At 40.9% G+C, this 17,491-nt stretch overlaps 1 protein-coding gene across 1 annotated transcript in view; it reads left to right on the plus strand.

The window, feature by feature from the left end:
- Positions 1–17,491, plus strand: part of PPM1L (protein phosphatase, Mg2+/Mn2+ dependent 1L) — a 302,408-nt gene that overhangs the window by 37,238 nt on the left and 247,679 nt on the right. The window lies entirely within an intron of this gene.

Raw genomic sequence — 17,491 nt, forward strand, 5'->3', positions numbered from 1 at the left:
CTATCTATCTATCTATCTATCTATCTATCTATCTATCTATCTATCTATCTCTATCTACAACAAATACACTCTTTTTCTAATTAACTTCAGATCAGGGTTTCTCAACCTGGATACGGTTGGCCTTTTGGGCCAGGTAGTTCTTCAATGTCGTGGAGGCTGTCCTGTTCGTTGTAGGATGTTTAGCAGCATCCTTGGTGCCTGCTCAACCCCCACCCCCACCCCAGACTGTGACAAACAGAACTGTTTTCAGATATTACCAAATACCCTTCAGGAGGCAAAAATCACCCCTAGGTGGGAACTACTGCTCTAAAGTTAGCCTAAAGGCAACCTTCAGACCCCAGGTTTTTTTTTTTTTTTTTTAGGATTTTGTTTATTTATTTATTTGAGAGAGAGTGAGAAACAGCATGAGAGGGGAGAGGGTCAGAGGGAGAAGCAGACTCCCCACTGAGCAAGGAGCCTGACGTGGGACTCGATCCCAGGACTCCAGGATCATGACCTGAGCCAAAGGCAGTCGCCCAACCAACTGAGCCACCCAGGTGCCCCGAGACCCCAGTTTGACTGTCACGTGTAACTAGTCAGTGCCATGCATCACCACCAGCCTCCTTTTCCCCAGCTGTAAAATCAGGGACATTATTTGTGCCTGTTTATGGTGTTTCAGGATTTGGTTTAGAAGGTAAAACACTAAAGAATAACTTTGTATAGCAAATTTATTTTGACACATTGAGCAGTTTTAAAGTAATCCAAATTATATTTACAAGTTAAGTACATTTCCCCAGGTGAATTTAAACTATCTTGTCACTGCTTAATTATATTCATATCTACTTTTAGGAAAACCGCAAACATGTCCCCACTTACCTCTTTGTAAAGCTTCACAGGGCCCCCCCAGCAGTTTTTGTCTGCAGCTCTTTGGTCTCTAGAGTGGTTTTGCTAACCAGTTCTCAGTGCTAGTGGTTTCAACTAGCTGTTTCCCTGAAGACCTAATGGGGTAGATCTCGGGGAAATCCCTTTACTACTTTCCCCTAAATCTGAACCTAAAGCTGAGAAAGGGATTACTTTCTCTTCAATCAGGGAACCAACCAACAAACACAGATTTCCTCCTCTCTGCCTCTTCTTAATTCAAAGCTGAGAGTTTAGGAAACCCTGGCCTGGGAATACTTAAAGGAATAAATCTCTCTGATTTTCTTTGAACATCTTATGTACATCATAGATAAAGGTTCATGCTGTTTGCTTAGATGCCATTATGCAAGAATGGAGTAAAGCAAAAGAAAACCTGCAAGCATCATCTCTTGCCCCGATCATCTTTTCCTTTTGGATATATATACCCAAAAGATAGGTTGAGAGTTTGCTTCTGACCAGGGGCTGGATTTAGGGGTGGGGATGGGGGAAAGGGTAGAATGAGCTGCCTAGACTCTGTGGTAGGTATTTTTGGGCTGCATCTCTGCTACTTTGCATCCAAATCTACCCTTCATCCTCAGTTTTTGAAAGTATCTTTTGGGTGCCTGGGTAATTTTTCTCCCTCTGACCCTCCCCCCTCTCATGTGCTCTCTCTCTCTCATTCTCTCTGTCTCAAATAAATAAATAAAATCTTAAAAAAAAAAAAAAGAAAGTATCTTTTACATCAATTAGCACATTTTCTTCTTTTGGGTGATCTGAAAAAAATAAGAAACCTGAGTAGAACGTACACATAGAAAGATTGCATGGGTATCAGCTTTGTAACTGTATTTTTTTTCCCTTTGTGGGACTCCTTTAATTTGAATGTTCTCCCTTTTACAGCTGGTACCGTTGGCTGTCCCAGGAAAGCAGAGGAGCATAATGATTAAGGGCTTCAACTTTGGAGTTGGAAGGATCTGCATTTAAATTTCGTTATGCCCATTCCTAGCTCTGTCTCCTAGCTTCTCTGCGCCTCATCTGTAAAACAGGTGTTAACAACACCGGTTTCATAGGATAGGAGTGTGGATTAAATGAGATAATGTCTTTTATCAGGTACTTGGTAGAAGCTCAGTGAAATGTGCTTCCTGTCCTTTCATTCTCCCTTCCTGCTTTTCTTATCCTGCACCTACTGAAGCCAGTCAATTCCATATACTTTGGATAATCCAGAATAAACAAAAGGACCTCCTTTCCTACCATTCGCTCCCATGCTCACTCTGCCTATCTTTTCTAAGCCTCAACACACCAAGTGTGTTCATGTCCAGGGCCTTTGCATTTACTATTCTCTTTGCCTGGCACATGCTTCCCACATAGCCGCATGGTTTGCTCCTTCATTTCCTTCAGGTCTCTATTCATATGTCACTTACCAGATAAACCTTCTCTGGGGGCGCCTGGGGGGCTCAGTTGGCTAAGTGTCTGACTGTTGATTTCGGCTCAGGACATGGTCTCAGGGTCGGGGGATCCAGCCCTGCGTAGGGCTCTGCACTGGACGTGAAGTCTGCATAAGATTCTCTCTCCCCTCTCCCTCTGCCCCTCCCCTGGCACACTCACTCACACACTCTCTCTCTAGAAAAATAAAATGTTAAAAAAAAAAAAAAAGAAAAACCTTCTCTGACCGCTGTATATGAAATAGGACTTGCTCTCTTTCCTGCTACTTCCTAACTTCCTTGCCTTGCTTATTTTTTCCCCATGCCACTCAGCATCTATTGGTATATTTTCGTTTCTGTACTGTCTATATCTCCCCACTAGAATAGAAGCCACATAAGGACAGGGACTCTTTGCTAACTGCCATATTGCTCAGTGCTTAGGACAATACTTGGCCTATTTTAGTACTCAATAAATATTTGTTAGATGCATGAATAAATAAATATTATTTTTTACTCATGCTACATTTTTGAGTTTTTCAAGAAAAAACACATGTGGATTGAATTTAAAAAGTAGTTAAAATATTTAAATTGTCTCTTATTGTTATTGCCTCAAAATACTATTCAACTTAGAGGTGACCAATTTTAGCCTTCACTGTTTTATGTTAAAATATGATTTCTTCTGAGGCTTTTTTCCTTTATACAGTTTTAATTTTAGAGAACTTTTAATTATATCATTAACATTCCTGTCTGTAGGTCACTGTTGTGTGGTGGATTGGGAAAACAGGGAGAGTCCTATATTCTACTTATATCAATTTTTTTGTGACCTTCAGCTGATTGTCAAAATCCCAGTACTTTTTTCTTTTTATGGAGAAGTTGAAATACATGATATACTGGGGTAGATTTTCTCAATAACCTAAATTGGTGTCAAGAGATATTTTGTGATCAAAACCCAGTTGGCTGCTATGGGGAAAAAAAAGTCTGATTTGCTTTTTAAAAATTAAATATTGGAAATTAAATTAAATTAAAAAAATTAAAGTTAAAATAAAATTAAAATTAAAAAGAAAATTAAATATTAAATAGCATGCAATATTTAAACAACTGGAGTTGTGGTCATTTTAATTTTAGCAATCTGATGATAATTACATGTGTCAGCCGAATGATTTGCCATGTATCTTTTTTTTAAAAAAGATTTTATTTATTTGAGAGGGAGAATGATTGAGAGAGGGCATGAGTGGGGGCGGGCAGAGGGAGAGGGAGAAGCAGACTCCCTGCTGAGCAGGAAGCCCAATGACGAGGAGGACGTGGGGCTCAATCCCAGGACCCTGGGATCATGACCTGAGCTATAGGTAGATGCTTAACTGACTGAGCCACCTAGGTGCCCCTTGCCATGAATCTTTAAAACTCTCACCTAAGATGCTATTTTATTTCTGCTCTATTTGTGCTTTACCTCTGATTCTGTACCTGGCCTCCTTTGGATTAATAAAGCATTCTAAGAACAGGAAAATCTGGTATCCTTGTGAATTCTATGGCTTTCACATATTACCTGTCTTTATTTCAGGTAGGGAACAATGATAAACAGTTTAAACAATTTTTTAAACAAACTTTGATAGGCAATTTCTTTATGAGCTAGTTTATGACTTCTGGCTTTTTTTTTTAATAAGACTGCATAATGTTTTTCATTTTCTGTTTAGTACGCCTGCTCTGAGAGTGTTATACTTTGCTCTCATAATTTATTTGAGAAAACATAGATCTATAAATAAGTCTTTTCAGTGTGGGAATGATGAGATTTATTAAATGTTTACTAATATTCATATGGCAGGGCTTTTTTGTCCTTTTAATAATGATAAGAGAAAAAGCAAAAATATTTACCACATCATTTACTGTACCTACCGAGATCATCCCAAACATTTGTGATTTTTATCTAGGAGGTTTATCCGTTTTAGGGCCAGTCTTTTCTGAAATATGAAAATAAAACCTTTGCTTTGAAGGACATTTTGCACTTGGAACAAAGCAGAATTTGTTAAGTAAGTGGATTTTATATCCCGTGGGGCTACAGAAGTGGTAATATTTTATTTCTGGCACCCTGGGATGGGTAACACGGTCCTATGTAAGATTACCCGTCCACAGCCGTTCACACAATGAGGAGTGTTTAAAGCAGAACCATCTACATTTTCTGAGTTTTATGTACATCAGCAAATAATTCAAACTATGTTTGTTCCCCTGTGCCAAGGAGTTCTTGTGTTGTTGGGATGCAGCTTGGCATAGCACAGTCCTCCAGCAGAGCAGTGCCTGGCTGTTTGTGCCAAGGTAACTTGTACTCTCTTTACTATACTCAGGAGACTTCTGCAGGTTGTTTTTTTCCAAACTGTGTCCACTTCCTCCAGTGCACTTCTCTTTTAGTATTTTTCCTCTCTCACAGTGTCTCAGCCTGAGATAAATTTAACTCTCCATAGTGTATGGGAATTTGGGGGCTTGTATTATCTACAAAGTAGGATGTTATATCGAGTCACATTGCTTAATCCTGGTTAGCTCAGTGTCACACAGAGTTTGAGTTTATACAGCCATTTCCAGCTCTCTTTCCACTTTCTCCTACTTCCAGCCACTGTCTAATCTGGGCTAGAGCTATTTCTATCCATTGCCTTGGTCACTGGGAATGCAAGCTCCAGTCTCCACCCCCCTCATTGCCTCCTCCCCCATCTTGCTTCCCCACCCCCTGCCCCCACCAGCCCTGCTCAGCTTCAGAGATAACAGAAATATTTTTTGTAACTTCATAGAAGGCATCTTGGTGGCTAACCAGGGTCCTGCCCAGCAAGACCCTACTTAGATGTTTTGTCTTAGGAATAAACTCGACAAACTTCTCTTTCCTGAGTGGACTCTTTACATTGGAAAGGTTCATCTTTGTCTTTTTGATTTCACAATGTTCCAAAAGCTGTAGCTTTCTTACAATTCTGTCCTCATGGTTTTTCTCTGCTTTCTCATACCCAGGGTCCCCAACCCCACTCCAGGCATTCTCTGGGATCTGTGACAGTGCTCGGTCATGTGATTAGTAGAGAAGGATGTGGTCATTGTGTGGCTAGGCTGTGGTATGCTGTTTAAGCTAGTGGCTAGAAACCTGCAAACCAGATTTCAGAATCAGGGTTTAAAGATACCGTTGTGATCCTATGCAGGCAAAAATCCACTCTTAGAATTCCTTCATTTTAAAAAGGTAGGCAATCGGGTCTTAAAAGATAAGAAGGGCACTAATGTTTACTGAGCCCTGTTCTCATTCAGTCCTCACAGCATTCCTGTAGAGGAGCAAGTGGGTGGCAGATGCAGCTAAGAAAACAAATACAAATATAGATACAAAAATACAGATACAAAAAGGTGCACAAATTATAAATGTGCCTAATAAAGTCACACAGTGACTTCAGAAGTCAGTGTGGTATGGCATGATTTTGGAAAGTCACGGAAACCTCACTTTTATCCCAACAAAAGCAATAGTCCTGCTGGGGCAATGTTCTTTTTTAAAAGTAACAAATACAAGGGGACCTAGGTGGCTCAGTCGTTAAGTGTCTGCCTTCGGCTCAGGGTCCTGGGATCGAGCCCTGCATCAGGCTCCCTGCTCCGTTGTGTCTCTCTCTGTCAAATAAATAAAGTCTTAAAAAAAAAGTAACAAATACAGAGTTTTGGTTAAAAAAAGTACAATTAAAAAAATTTAAATGAGAAAATCTCCCTTCTCATAGCACGGGTATGGTTGTATGGGCTCTTTGGAGGTAGAGCATGGACTCTATTAAGAAAGAGAATGGCATGTCATTTGCAAATATCTTCTCCCATTTTGTCGGTTATCTTTTGGTTTTGTTGACTGTTTCCTTTGCTTTGCAAAAGCTTCTTATCTTGATGAAGTCCCAATAGTTCATTTTTGCCCTTGTTTCCCTTGCCTTTGGTGATGTTTCTAGGAAGAAGTTGCTGCGGCTGAGGTCGAAGAGGTTGCTGCCTGTGTTCTCCTTTAGGATTTTGATGGACTCCTGTCTCACATTGAGGTCTTTCAACTATTTTGAGTCTATTTTTGTGTGTGGTGTAAGGAAATGGTCTAGTTTCATTCTTCTGCATGTGGCTGTCCAGTTTTCCCAACACCATTTGTTGAAGAGACTGTCTTTTTTCCATTGGACATTCTTTCCTGCTTTGTTGAAGATTAGTTGACCATAGATTTGAGGGTCCGTTTCTGGGCTCTCTCTTCTGTTCCACTAATCCATGTGTCTGTTTTTGCGCCAGTAACATATTGTCTTGATGATGACAGCTTTGTAATAGAGCTTGAAGTCCGGAATTGTAATGCCACCAGCTTTACTTTGCTTTTTCAACATTCCTCTGGCTATGCGGGGTCTTTTCTGATTCCATACAAATTTTAGGATTATTTGTTCCATTTCTTTGAAAAAAGTGGATGGTATTTTGATAGGGATTGCATTAAATGTGTAGATTGCTCTAGGTAGCATTGACATCTTCACAATATTTGTTCTTCCAATCCATGAGCATGGAACGTTTTTCCATTTCTTTGTGTCTTCCTCAATTTCTTTCTTGAGTATTTTATAGTTTTCTGAGTACAGATTCTTTGCCTCTTTGGTTAGATTTATTCCTAGGTATCTTATGGTTTTCGGTGCAATTGTAAATGGGATGGACTCCTTAATTTCTCTTTCTTCTGTTTTGTTGTTGGTGTATAGGAATGCCACTGATTTCTGTGCATTGATTTTATATCCTGCCACTTTACTGAATTGCTGCAAATGACATATCAGATAAAGGGCTAGTATCCAAAATCTATAAAGAACTTACCAAACTCAACACCCAAAGAACAGATGATCCAATCAAGAGATGGGCAGAAGACATGAACAGACATTTTTCCAAAGAAGACATCCAAATGGCCAACAGACACATGAAAAAGTGCTCAACATCGCTCGGCATCAGGGAAATCCAAATAAAAACCTCAATGAGATACCACCTCACACCAGTCAGAATGGCTAAAATTAACAAGTCAGGAAATGACAGATGTTGGTGGGGAAGCGGAGAAAGGGGAACCCTCCTTCACTGTTGGTGGGAATGCAAGCTGGTGCAGCCACTCTGGAAAACAGTATGGAGGTTCCTTAAAGAGTTGAAAATAGAGCTAGCCTATGACCCAGCAATTGCACTACTGGGTATTTACCCCAAAGATACAAATGTAGTGATCCGAAGGGGTACGTGCACCCCTATGTTTATAGCAGCAATGTCCACAATAGCCAAAGTGTGGAAAGAGCCAAGATGTCCATTGACAGATGAATGGATAAAGAAGATATATACACAATGGAATATTATGCAGCCATCAAAAGGAATGAAATCTTGCCATCCATTTGCAATGACGTGGAGGGAACTGGAGGGTATTATGCTGAGTAAAATAAATCAATCAGAGAAAGACATGTATCATATGATCTCACTGATATGAGGAATTCTTAATCTCAGGAAACAAACTGAGGGTTGCTGGAGTGGTGGGGGGTGGGAGGGATGGGGTAGCTGGGTGATAGACATTGGGGAGGGTATGTGCTATGGTGAATGCTGTGAATTGTGTAAGACTGTTGAATCACAGACCTGTACCTCTGAAACAAATAATACATTAAATGTTAAAAAAAAAAAAAAAGAAGAAGATAGCAGGAAGGGAAAAATGAAGGGGGGGATATCAGAGGGGGAGACAAACCATGAGAGACTATGGACTCTGAGAAACAAACTGAAGGTTCTAGGGGCGTGGGGTGTGGGGGATGGGTTAGCCTGGTGATGGGTATTAAAGAGGGCACGTATTGAATGGAACGCTTATATGCAAACAATGAATCAAAAACTAATGATGTAATGTATGGTGATTAACATAATGTAATAAAATAAAATAAATAAAATAAAAAGCTGCACAAAAAAAAAAAGAGAGAGAGAGAGAGAGAGAGAATGGCAAAATTCCCTCCGTGAATTAACTGCAAGATTCCTAGATTTTTCAGAAAGCCTACACAGGTGAATGGAAGACACTGGCTGCCCAGCTGGTCTGGCTGCAGCATTAAAGCAAATCCTGGGGATAACTCAACACTCAGTGGAAAATATGCATAGGAGAAATTTAGGGTGCTACTCAGAAGCTAAATCAGGAATAATACAAAGAGCTGGGTTTTTTTGTTTGTTTGTCTCCCCCAGCCCCGGTAGGCAGGCATATACTTATTTTACTTCTTTCCTGTATGGTGTCGTTAATCTAGGCCTCATTCCTTGGCAGGACCAACCCTTTCCAGCATCTGATAATTTGTTTAATCAAAGTTATATTTTTTTTCAGTAAAAATTTCAGAAATTGAAAACTTATCCCATACTTTGAAGAAACCACTGGTAAATTTTGCACAAATATTAATTTCCATGTCAAGAAAAAATGAAAATAGTATGGCGGATAAATTTAGATAAGATACATTCTTCTATATAATCCTTTCTAATACATACTTTATGGGTTCCCTAAGGTGACTGTTTTCTCACTGAAAAAAAACCCTCTTCTAATGATTTCACTGCTATTATTTCTTTATTTAGCTATTTAATTATGCACGACAATTGATGGATGGAGAACAGTTTTTCAAATTAAGCTCTGACCCTTCATATTCAAAGGTATTTTCCCTTCTCTGCCTTAAGAGATCTTTTTTGAGTTTATGTAATATTTAATCTTTAAAAATATTTGAGAGACTCAGCATAGGGATTGTTAAATGTAATTTAAATAACCTCTTCTTTATGAAAGAGAGGACAATTGTTTTTGCTGAATTATAAATGTTATTGTATAATTTCAAGCTTTCAGAGATTCTAATATCTCGCAGCTCAACAACCCCTCTTTGAAAGTCAGAATGCCCGAGAGAATCCCATTTCCATGTCTAAAATTAGAAATGGCATGCAGGGACTCCAGGCATTTTACCAGACATAGTAATGATATGTTTTCTCTTTTTGTTAAAACTTGAAGAAAAAAAATCAACCAGGTAGCTCTCTACAAAATAAGTAGTCTGTCTTTCTTTGGACAGTCCTTCTGTCCATTTATTTGATTTGAGAATCGGTTGTTGCTGTGTATCTATGATGTGTTCCTTACCACTGCCCAGTTTTTGATTTAGGATTTTCTTTCTCCTAATAAAATCTGTGAGGTCATACAAATGTTCTTCTTTCTGTATTTTGTTTATGGACAACTATATTTGTGAAATACACCTCTGCCAAATTTAAGCCAAGTGTTATAGATATCTTGGAGGGTCTTCTGTAAGTGCTCTGTTTGCCATGCATGGGGCTTTGCCTTGTGACTTTAAATAGATACCAACTGCTAGAGCGGGTGCAGAGAATTCACATTTGTGGTTGGCCCTTAAATTATTTGACAACTGATCATCATGTGTAAGGAATCTGCTTCCTCCCTTACATTTGGGACATTGACCTTGGGGAGGAGATTGGGGTAGGGCCCAAATGGAAGAAGCAAAATCCTCTCTGGGGAGGATGACATTCTCCTGGCATCTGGCTTTTCCACCCTGTCCAGTCAAGCTGCCCTGCTTGGGCAGCTGGCTGTGTTCCCAGCCTACAGAGGATCACTGCCCAGGGCCTAGCGCCCTAGCTCAGTTTGGCAGATTATCCGTGATTTTTTTATTACTCCCTCTGCACTCCAGTGGCATATGTAATTCAAATCTGACTGTAATTTATATCACCTTGAAGCCTAATAAGTGTAGTCTTTACCTACATCTTTTTTTTTTTTTTTTAAGATTTTATTTATTTATTTAACAGAGAGAGAGATAGCGAGAGCAGGAACACAAGCAGAGGAGTGGGAGAGGGAGAAGCAGGCTTCCCGCGGAGCAGGGAGCCCGATGCGGGGCTCCATCCCAGGATCTGGGATCATGACTTGAGCCGAAGGCAGCCGCTTAACGACTGAGCCACCCAGGCGCACCTACCTACATCTTATTATTTGCCAGATTGTTTTTTCTCCCTACAGTTAAAAGTCAGGAGGTCCTGTATGAAATCTGAGAAATGAAAAAGTAGGGGCCTAATTTCAGAACAGTGGTCCCTTGACTAGCAGTACTGTGGGGGTAAAGCTTTGTGCTGGTGGACTTGTCAGATTGCTGTCTGCAACACTGCAGTTCAATTTCACATTTGAAAACATAGTGAAATCTAAATTGGACACTACCCCCTTCTTCCCTTTAAAATCCTTCAGTAAGGTGTGCCTGGGTGGCTCAGTGGGTGGAGCATGTGACTCTTGATCTCAGAGGTGTAAGTTCGAGTCCCTGCTGGGTGTAGAGATGGCTTGCAAATAAAATCTTTTTAAAAAAAGAATCAGGGGCGCCTGGGTGGCTCAGTTGGTTAAACGACTGCCTTCGGCTCAGGTCATGATCCTGGAGTCCCGGGATCGAGTCCCGCATCGGGCTCCCTGCTTGGCAGGGAGTCTGCTTCTCCCTCTGACCCTCCTCCCTCTCATGCTCTCTGTCTCTCATTCTCTCTCTCTCAAATAAATAAATAAAATCTTTAAAATAAATAAATAAATAAAGAAAGAAAGAAAGAAAGAAAGAAAGAAAGAAAGAAAGAATCAAATTCCTCAGTAATTTTTCATTATGTAATGAAAAGGTATAGCCCATACCTGAAGCCCATAGGTAGTATCTGGCCTGTAAACTTGTTTATTTGTCCTGCTCAGCATTTAAAAACCTGTAAATTTCACATAAGGACCAGATTCTCAGCATCCCTTGAAAATCTGGAAGATGTGTCAATATTGAACCTTTATTCTCACATTAGCTGGAGCTAAGAAGAAACAGCCCCCCACCCCTTGGGTTGGGCAGTCTGCCATACCAACTGTTGCCGTACACTCTGAGTACTTGGTCCATTTACATTATCCATTGGGCCCTCTAGGCACCCTGGAAAACCCCTCCAACCTCATTGCCTTCTTGTATTCACATCCTTCTCCACTTTACCTGTAAAAAAAACAATTTGCAGAACACTAAGGAGAGGATAATCCTCCCCAGCTTCTGGGCGTTTGCAGATTCTAGTCTCTCTTCTTGTGATGCCTCTCCCTACTTTCTCCTCCTGATAGACTCTTCCTTAGCCTTCAAGACCCAGCTCCCTCTCTGCCGGTTTGTGTTAGATGCCCCTCCCCCAGGCTCCCTTTACTGTTCTCTGTGCCTTGGTCATAGCACTTAGCACACTGCGTGACAACTGTTGAGTTACATGTCTTTCTCTCCCTTAGACTGAGGGCCTTGAAGGCAGAGTCTGTCTTATACCTTTTCTTTTACTCAGTCAGTCACAATTCTTGGCTCATGGTAAGCTTGCAGTCCAGTATTATTAACTGATAGGTTTAACATTGTGTAAGGCTGTGGCTTCTCTACCTTAGCTGTACAGTGGAATCACCTGGACAGCTCTAAACAATCTCACTATCCATGCTTCACCCCAGACCAATTACATCCGAATCTGAGAGTGGGGTCAGGAATTAGTAGTTTTTAATGGTTCCATAGGTGGTTCCAATGTGCAGCCAAAGTTGAGAGCCACTGGTCTAAGATGTTTGACTAGGGTAATCTAAAAAAATTTGCCATGATTTTAGTTTGGGATTAGACCATTTCTTGATGATTTTACGGGAGTCCGCCTGGGATGAACATTTTTACTTAACTTTGGCAGCACATGGGCATTTACATAAGTAGGAATCTATTTTCAAGAAATCAGTTTCTCTTACAACAGTCAAATAATTTTGCAAGCTATAATGGTGATGGATAGCTAATCAGCAATGTCATGTGCAGTACATTAACAGCTTTTTATAATTTTGGTAGTTTATGTTGTATAGCCATGTGCCATTTTCCACGTTGCTGCATTTTGATTTAAAATTCAAGTGAATTATTTTTCAGTCACTCTATAAATTAGCTCAGGCATTTGTTGAGTTTCCAATACCAACTGCTTCTCTTTTCTGCATATTCTTTTTTGTTTTATATTGGAACTGCTAGTTGGAAAATAGACAAAGCCAAAACATTAATTGGTGTCGTGTGGAAAACACACTTGGGATAAAAGCCATTTTAACTTGGTGAAAGCTATCACCAGCTGCATTGTCTAGTAATTAAATGATCAGTCCTGAGCTCATGATTAGTTTGGAGAGAGTTCAGCAAAAAAAAGAAAGAAAATAGTGAAAGAATTGAGGAAACATTTATGACTTGGGATTGTCTTTATGTTGGAGAAGAATAGACTGAGGCAAAAGAATTTCTGTATGGACACTTTTTTTTTGTGGATGGTAATTTTTGTTTCCCCTGAGAATGAGGTAGTAGGCATTTAGTTTAAAAGTAAGGGAGTTTTAGGGATTTATGTCTAAAGAATCATTTCTTGTTCATAAAGACTCTTAGATAGTGGTATTAACTGTGTGATCTCTTTTTTAGGAGATTTTTATGAAGATTGACTACTATCTGTCTGACCAGATAACTTCTTGAGATTTCTTTCATCTCTATGATTAGAAAATTTCTTCCAATTAATCTTTTGTATCTGAAGCAAATATCTTTTTTCAAACTTCCCATTTATCTACTGGGAAAGCTGATATATCTAAATTGACTCTAGCAATAGTACCTTATTGCAGTAGTATTTTAGCTTTTCTAAAAATTTTCTGCTTACTTCACTCTTATTTTCCTCTTTGGGCTAACAGAGGCTAGGAGGGAGGGATCTGGGTTGTTCTGACTTCTCTTCATAGGGATTCTCCTCCTCATGGGAAGAGGTTGGGGAGATGCTGGGCTTCGGGAGGGATGCAAGAGCTGTCTGGGGAGCCCTGGCCAGGAGCTGTGGCCTCATTTTCCAGCCCCACCCCTTGACCCCAACTGGCTCATTCCCAGGCCCCGAGCAATAGCATGACTTGTCCTGGAGCATCACAGAGCAGAGAAGGGGACTGATTAATCACCTAGTCATCCTGGCACACTTAGCTGGATCTCTCTTCAGTCATAGCCTAGTGAATCAGGGGTTGAATTTTGAAATCCTGGCTCCCCCAGCCCATCTTTATAGAGCAGTTCCTTCTTTCTGGAGAGGAGAGGAAGGTTGCCATTGGAGGCATTTTCTGCTTCCTGGACACCTGTCCTTCTGCAGACTGCTTCTGCTGCTAGCTGCCTTCCCTTCTGCCTCACATGACCCAGGACTGGCTTCACACGTTTGCCTGGATGACTCAGGTAAAGAAGTGGCAGGGCAGTAGCCCACAGAAGGGCGAGAGTGCTGGCCTCAAGGGCAGGGGAGGGATGCCAGCTCCTAATATCGGTGTGCCTGGCACCAGTGTTCTTCCCAGAATCTGCTCCCGAGGCCCAGCTCTGCCAGCACGAGGCTGATATGTTTGGAAATACAAAATTTTGATTTAATTCTGGCAACAATAGTTCTTTTTTCTTGATTTTGCTTAGATTAGTATCCTGATCCCCTCTGTTCCTTTGATTGTAGAGATCTGGCCTTCTGTGAAAGTTATCAACATGACAAGATGGAAAGGAGAGTTGATTGTATTTGCCATGGCCCTGAAGTAAAAAATTGCCAGTTCTATCTAATAACCTCCGCCTCTACTTCCTCTTCTTTACCACATCACGTTTCTAATCTGAAGACTCAACTTTAGTTCCTGGACCAATCTGGAGCCAAGATGGACAGTATCTTAACAGCTTCAGCCTCAGTCAGTGGAGTCCAGGTTACCTGGAGTCAAGACAAGTGACCCCCCCGGATGTCCATGGTGCCAGCTGAGTCCCAGCTCTCCCATGTCCTTACCTGGTGCCCTGATTTCTAGCTGCATGTTCACAGTGCTGGGCCTTGGGAACTGACCTTGGGAAGATTGTTGGTGCCAAGTAGGATGTCATTTGCTCCTATGGTACTTGCGTCCTGGCTTGTTCTTGCCATCTCTCTCCTGGGATGGTAGATTCCTGGCCTGAGCTTGGAGACCTGCTGCTTACCAATACTACTTGCCTGTTTAACTCCTCCTGAATGTTGTTTACTCCATACTCTCTTTTGGTATTTTTCCTGTGGGTGACAAAGAATGATGGAATGAAAGGGCAGGTTTGATCCCAGACAGACTCAGTTCAAATGCCAGCCCTGGCACTTCCTACTTGTGTGATCTTGAGTAAGTTTCTCTCTGAGGCTCAGTTTTTCCATCTGTAAAATGGGGGTACTAATTCCTATCTTACAAGTTAATGATGATTATATCATATACTGTATGTAAAATGCCTAGCACATTTACATGTCCTTAGGAGGAACTTACATCTGATTCCTTTCCTTTCTCTGCTTGGTGTCTTAATCATGACTGAAATTGCCATGCCCTTTGTACACAAGGAAGCACTTTCCTTGTTTGACTGTGCCATGTTACAGGCTTTTTTAGTCACTTTCTCCAGTCTTTGTTTATCTGTGTTAGTAGGTCTTAGGCCAGCTCTTTTTCCTGACTGCCCTGGGTTTCATGGGAGGGGATTATGCAATTGGACAAAGGGAGCAAAATCCAGGAAGGGAGCATTTTAATTGCTCTCACTCTTGTTCCATTTTGCTAGCTGTTCCTGTGATTAAAATTGGCCTGTATTTATTTACCTGTAGAATGGGCTACGTAGTTCTGCACGCAGGCTTATGAGATAAGGTACCAATCTTTGGAATCTGTTGCCTTCTGGCTTCCAACTTGTTTAGCTTAACAGTGAAAATAACATTTGTTGTTGTTAAATTGGTCCCTAGTGGCCATCTTCTGCTTCCACTCTGTAGCTACCAAGTAGCTGGGCATGAATCAGCAGAGTTGAAAATACTTTAATCAGAAACACTTGGACCTGGCACTAGGGTTGTATTGCCTGGACCAAGGCAGAGGTTAGTCAGCCAACTGACAGGGCACAGGACTAGAGTATGCTTTATGGAGGGCCTGAGAGCAAATCCTGGATGCAAGTTCAGTATCTAAGACAATTAAGGAGGTTATAAATTGTGCATTATTTTGCCTTGCATCTCAAAATCTGAATGCCATTTGAAATGCATTTCATTATGTGCTCTAGAGTTGATGAACTGGATCCAGTTTGCAACATCTGTTAGGTTGACTTGATGATTATTGTAAGTTGCAGGGAGTGTTCAAAAGCCTGTTTTACAAGTGTCATAAAGTGAATGGAAAATATTTTCTATAATTTTAAATAGCAGAACCCCAGAAGCCTTTGATCATACTGAAAGAGCCCATGGTCAGTTCAAATCTACCTGTGTTTCTGTTCATTATGTTGTGGCCCTCTGAAATAGTTTTAATTAGACTGCAGAAAGAATTGATTTTCAGTGACAGATTAATGCCTAACTTGGAATAGGCAAAGGCATGGATATAGAAAGAAGACATAAATGAAATAAATGCAGGATAACTTCTAAAACTACTCCAGTGAAGGAGTTTAAGTAAGGGACCACTACTTCTTTACACTTAGTAATGCAATGTATATGAAGTGACTAGATTGAGTACTGATTCTCTCCTGGCTTCCTCTTTCCTCCCCATCTGGAAGCAAAAAGCACATTTGTAAATTAAGACATTGAGTCAGTGACACAGTTCTCATCCATCAGAATCACTGAGCTTTGCTTGGACCCTGTGTTCTAACACAGGGCTCAGCACGGTGGGCCATGGCTGGTTTTTGTGTAACCTCAGGAGCTAAGAATGGTTTTTATGTTTTGGAAGGGTTGTAAGAGAAAACAAAAATGAGTATTCGGCATAGCTTGCAAAGCCTAAAATATTTCACCTTTTTTTTTTTTTTTTACAGAAAAGATTTGTCAACCCGTTTTAATATAAGATCTTTCTCTTTATGAGCTTAAATTGGACTTTCTAAACTATCCCTCTGGGAAGCTAAGCACAGAGCAGGAGTGGAAAAGGTGTGGGCTTCCAAGCTGAATGGACCTGGTTCTGCATCTTGTCTGTGTGGCTTCTACCTGAGAACCTCAGGAGAAGTTACTTTATTTCTCTAAAGCCTCAGCTTCTTCAGAGTTTCATGGTTGTGACTCTGTTCCTTGCACTTATAGGATGATAGCAAATGATAATTCTTGATCATTTGTAAAGCCTATCAAGAGCTGTAGAAGAATTGCCACAGGCTCATCTGCAAATGGGCAAAGAGGATATGCTGGGCACTTGGTTGGCACTGAGCAGGCCTCATCTTATCACTTCAATCCCAGAGCAGGTTCCCCTGGGCCGTGGTACTGCTGTGGTTCCTCCGGAGCTGGCCCTTGCTTCAGACCTTGATGAGGACACTTTTTTCTAGCTCATTGTTCTGATGCTTTCAGTGCTCCTCAGCTGCCCGAAGATAGTCGTGTCTTCGAGTGTAAGTACTGGGCACTTAATCCAAATACATGTGAACATGTGCACCTTTGATTTGACGCCAAGAACTATGCTTTCTCCCCTCTCCTCTTCTTCCTTAAAGACAGTGTGTGCATTAACAGGGTCAAAAAGAATTTGATCCTTCTTAATTGTCCCTTTCCTAAGTTGTCACTGTGATTTCCAAGTGACTTCAGGCAAGGGATTTAAACTGTTGTTTCTTTTTCTTTCTAAATAAAGCAAAATACACAACATCTCTGCTTTATACCAGGAGGACTCAGAAGCATGTGTTCTGGGGTGAGAGCACCTGGGCTGAAGTTGTGGGTATGGTTTTAGAAAAAGTCTCCTTTACACTTGCTGTTTTGAAATGGTTGGGGCTGAGAGGTTCTCCAGCTTTGTAGTTATGCACTGCTTAATTTTCCAAGGGAAAGCTTGACAGATTGTTCCTATGGACCCCCACCCTCAACCTATGAGATTCTGAGCAGTGTGTGCGAAGACCAGGCTGTTCTCCTCTTCCTGGAAGGGGAGGGCTGCGGGGCAAGCCTGGCCTTACAGCAGTGCTTGGTGTGTGACCTCAGCAACGGGGCTGCTTGCCAGGATTTCTACACTGAGTACAGATAGCAAATGCTGAATTAGGGCTCTGCACCTCTAAGCACATGGCTGCATTTAGCAGGAAGTGAAGAAACCCAAATGTGAGCAGGTCCTTGCCAACCTTGGAAGAAAGTAGATGATGTTTATAATGCCTCTTATTCATGTAACATTTCCCCATTAAGGATAGAAGGCTTTATTAAGGTATTACTTATGTATTCTGTGAGGGTATTTCTTTTGTCTCCCTCTGTATTATCAATAAATAGTTTTTTGTTGTTGTTGTTTAAGGGCCAAATGGCTCTTCTGAACTGGCCTGAGAAACCCAAGTTTTCTGGATGTGAAAATCAATTTTATATACTTAATGCCATTGAAC

The sequence above is a fragment of the Mirounga leonina genome, unplaced genomic scaffold (genome assembly GCF_011800145.1).
Source record: "Mirounga leonina isolate KUSES-001 unplaced genomic scaffold, KU_Mleo_1.0 Mir_115, whole genome shotgun sequence".
NCBI classification, from domain to species: Eukaryota; Metazoa; Chordata; class Mammalia; order Carnivora; family Phocidae; genus Mirounga; species Mirounga leonina.